Source organism: Mus musculus, chromosome 3, assembly GCF_000001635.26.
Source record: "Mus musculus strain C57BL/6J chromosome 3, GRCm38.p6 C57BL/6J".
Lineage (NCBI taxonomy): Eukaryota > Metazoa > Chordata > Mammalia > Rodentia > Muridae > Mus > Mus musculus.
In genome coordinates this window covers 102,693,823-102,698,269 of record NC_000069.6, presented here as the reverse complement: position 1 = coordinate 102,698,269, position 4,447 = coordinate 102,693,823, and the positions used below count along the sequence as shown (strand labels likewise).

The 4,447-nt window shown below is 49.0% G+C and overlaps 1 long non-coding RNA gene across 1 annotated transcript; it reads right to left on the bottom strand.

Moving 5' to 3' along the window:
- Positions 1-1,815: 1,815 nt before the first annotated feature.
- Positions 1,816-3,957, bottom strand: Gm40112. The gene is made up of 3 exons (XR_867534.3): positions 3,644-3,957; positions 3,392-3,553; positions 1,816-2,154 (listed from the first exon to the last, which is right to left on the bottom strand). It is a non-coding gene; the product is annotated as a predicted gene, 40112 (long non-coding RNA).
- Between the last annotated feature and the right edge of the window lie 490 nt (positions 3,958-4,447).

The following is a 4,447-nucleotide window of genomic DNA, read 5'->3' as shown; positions in this document are numbered from 1 at the left end:
GAAGTAGCATGGCTCTAGCTGTAGTCACCACCCCCTCACTTCTCCAAGTGTGGGGACCCCAGACAAGTCTGTCTGAGAACAAACCACTGCTTCGTTTCATTGGATACACACTGTGTATATACCACAGCACAGTCTGGCTAGTTTCCATTTCTCCCAGGTCTGTTTCCGACATGTAGGTCTGAACCTGTCTGACTGAGGCAATGAGCCCCTGGGGGTAGGGTGGGTGCTCTAAGCTGCACTAGGCTCAACTGTCTGCCTACTGTTGACAACAGTGACAATAACAGCACCCATCTTATGGCTGCCATATCTTGTGATTTGCACAGCACCCCTGGGAGATAGCAAGGACCGGAGAGGAATGGCTAGACAAGAGAGCAGAAGGACATCCAGGTGGCTGTGGTGATAGAACATGGCCTGTCTGCGCACTGAGGTGGAGTTGTTGCACACTTATGCATATGCAAAGACCGGAAGTCAGTGTTGGGTTTTTTCTTCTGTTGCTTCTCACCTGATTTGTTTTGAGACAAGGTTCTGTCCCTGAATCTGGAGCCTGCCACTTCACTGTGCTGGCCAGCAGTGAGCTCTGGGGGACCTGGTTGATCTCTGGCTCCCAGCACTGGGATCTCAGGTGTGTACCACCAGCTTTTTATGTGGGCTCTGGGAATTCACACTCAGGTCCTCACGCTCATGCAGCAAACATTTTATTGGCTGTTTCTTTCCACAGACTAGACATTTTAATCACAATATGCTCTCGGCCCCTGTTGTTTTACTGGGTGTGGCTTGAGTGCAAGTAGCCAAATTAGATGGCTGAGTTTCCACTTGGCGTAATGGTGCTTTCTGAATATATGAAAGGCTTTGTCCTGGAACTCTGCGGGTTTGTGACCTAGGGAAGATGAGGGCTCAGTCATGATGCTCAGGGGAGGCAGAGCCATGAGCTATGGCTCTGCCCCTATTTCTGCATCCCTGAGGACAGAGCAGGGGACAGAACCATGTCTAGTGTGGCTGGTGGTATTATCCATGTGCTTGCAGGTCTGTCTTGTGTTGAACAGTGATGGGGAGCCAGTCACTCTTCTCCCTGAACTAGTTACATGCTACATGCTCTCTCACAAATGCTTCTGGCCTTCCTGACATGTTGCATCTAGTAACTTATCATAGACAGGGAAAATGGTAGCTTCTCTGCCTGTGAGGGTTTTGTAATCTAGTTGATGAGTTAACAAGACAATGGAAGTAGGCAAATTAATGTTCCAGAGAGTAACACAGACACAGAGACACATATGTGAACACACACAGACACTCTCATATACACACAGACATATAGAGACAGACAGACACACACACACATACAGAGTCACAAACAAACACAGACACACAGAGACAGACAGAAGACAGACAGACAGACACACACACAGAGAGAAAGAGAGAGAGAGAGAGAGAGAGAGAGAGAGAGAGAGAGAGAGAGAGAAAGAGAATATCAAAGCCAGAATAAGGTCTAGATTTTGGCTGAATGTAGGAAGCAGGGGTTCATCTGACAGGCTACCAGGAATTGCAGGTGTGAAGTAGGAAGCGCGTGCCCCCAGGCCATCATGGAGGGACAGGAAAGACAAGTCTGAACACAGGGAGTGGGTGTCACTGTGGTTCTACCCAACTTCCCTCCTAGCTCCAGGCTCTGGCAAACAGCCTTTTTGATTTTCCTACAAGACCATTCCTTGATTGGGAGGGTATCTGACCTAACTGTAATTAAACTGTAGGCTTGGGTAGGTGTGGCTTGTGTGAAAAGGTGATCTAAGGCAGCTTGGTTTCCCCTGGAATGGTTCTGAACTGGAAGACACAGAGAAAAGGGGGCAGTGGTGGATGGGAGTGTGGGCCAATTTTCTCATGGCTACGAGAAAATCCCCTACAAATACAATTAAGGAAGGAAAGTTTATTTGACTCGTGAGTGTGCATCATGGTGGGGAGGCCTGGGAGTGACGCGTAGGGCAGCTGGCCTTGTGTTGTCTGCAGCCAGGAAGGAGAGGTGATCAGCTTACCTCTGCCTTTTAGCAAATTATTACAGGGAGCTGAGGAGCTGGGTCAACAGTTGAACTCCACGTGATAGGAGAGAGCTGAGTCTCACAAGCTGTTCTCTGAGTTCCACACATGTACTACACACATGCACATTCACTGTAAAAGGAAAGAAATGTTAAAATTGTAAATAAGTATTTATTTTATTTTATGTGTATGAATGTTTTGCCCACATACATGTATATGTGCTCGGTGCCCACCGAGGTCAGAAGAGGGCATCAGACCCCCTGAAACTGGAATTATGAGTGGCTGTGAGCCACCTCATAGGTACTGGGAACCAAACACTGGTATGGGGGGGGGGAGTCTTCCTGTAGAGTCCACTTGGCAGAACTCTTGGTTGTAGCAGGAGAAATGTTCATTTCGCTTTCCTCCAGAACATACGCACCATTTGAGATCAAGTTATCTCTTCACAGTTAGTCTGATTAACTGAAGAATGGCAATGCTGCTCTTAGGGCCTGAGGAGGGGCAACATGATGAAGGTTAAGGGTGGAAGAGAATAGTCCAGAGGGGACCAACTCCCCTGCTGCCCTGAAGCCCAGAACTAGGTGGAGGGTATCTGTTCTCTCCCCGAGATTCCAGGGTGGCTGGCCCTTCTCCTCCATGGTTCTTCAGATGCATTTAGCACATGGTCTTGGTCCACGTCCTCCTGGCATCCACCATCTACTGTTTGGGCTATAGTCTGTGTTTGTGTCTAAGGGTGAGGGTGGTAGAGTGTTTTCCATTCCTGGACCCTGGATCTACAGTCAGGGTCTCATCTTTGGCATTGTGCTGGACACCTTTACCAAGTCATTGGCATCTCCATGCCTCTGTTTCTCTCATGTGAACATGGAAACCATGCCATTGGCTGGCCAGTCGCAATGCCAGCCTCTCTTCTAGAGGTAGAGGCAAAATGGCTGTTATTGGAAGAGCTTTGTTAGTGGAGCATGGTGCCAAGTGAGAAGGCTTTCTCCTTGTAAGGACTGTCCTTCACCATACTCCCTGCTCTTTCTCAGAGCTGGGCCAAAGCGACATTAGTACACTGCAGAGCAGACAGGGGGAGGTCAACAAATAGCTGTTGAATGTGATCATCTCCTGCTCCCGCTGACTCTTTGTTAACACTTGTCTGGGGCCTCTGCAGGACTAGCCTGTGCTAGTGACGGAGCCACTCAGGGTGTACGTGACCACGGAAGGCTTCAGAGCCTTGCCAGGAGAGTATGATGAACCCCAGCCATGCCCCAAAGTTCAGTGTATTTTGGAGGCATGGAAACAGGGTGAGTGAATGACTGAGGTGAGCTAGTGGCTCCTGGGACCCACCTCACTAATTGGACAGAGGTAGGGTAGGGCAAAGGAAACTTACTGGTTTCTTCTAAGAACCTCCAGAGGAAGTAGCTTCCAGGAACAGGTGAGCTGAGGGTGGGCTAGGCTTGCCGAGAAGGCGGTCACAGAACATTACAGACACCTGAGGGTTAGTTGTTTCTGACGCTGAGGTGGCCAAATGCCTTCAGGGTGGTTCATTTCCCTTGATGACAGATCAGTTAGAGGTGTTTATTTATGTACTACACACAAAAGGGAGACATTTTAGAGAAACCCTAAGTAGAGATTTCTGTACCTTGCATCTGATAGAGATGCCCAGCCTTATTTTTTTTTTGGACCTGGAACTTAGAAATGGGGAAGAGGTGGGGGCAGGACAGAGAGAGCAGGCATCGTGATCCAACGTAGCTCAGTTTAGAATTGAGTTCAGCTGCAGCTCATTTCCTTTCGGCGGATGGTCCACTGCCCAAACTGAGCTCCCATTTGCTTGCTATTATTGTGGATAACTGTCATGCTCCCAATACTTCCACTTGGCCTCAGCTTCAGAAGTGACTGCAGCGAGTGTCAGGCATCCAACCACTGATCTAACTTCTCAGTATACCCATCTACTGGGAGTGAGGGGCAAGGGCTGCACCTTCCTGCCATTTAACTGGACAGCCAGTGTGGGCCTTCACATCCTCCTTCAGCTCCAGAAGCCTCCAACATGACCCTAATAGGAGGAAGGAAGGGAGGTACTGAACCCTTTAGTCCCATTTCCCAGTGGAAAACTGAGGCACTTATAGAACCGAGGGGGGGGGGAACCCTGAGATTTGGCAAAGAGTGGCTGCCATCTTCTGTGTGTGTGTGCATGCTTGTGGGTGTGTGTGTGTGTATCTCTCTGTGTGTGTGTCTGTGTGTGTGTGTTCCTATTCCTTCCTCACTCCCCAAGAGGGACAGCCTAGAGATGACATGATTTAAAGAGGCCCCCCCCTTTTTTGAGGAGTATTAGGCACCTTTCATAGTGTTTCTTCTTCTTCTTCTTATTACGTATTTTCCTCAATTACATTTCCAATGCTATCCCAAAAGTCCCCCATACCCTCCCCCCCAACTTCCCTACCCATCC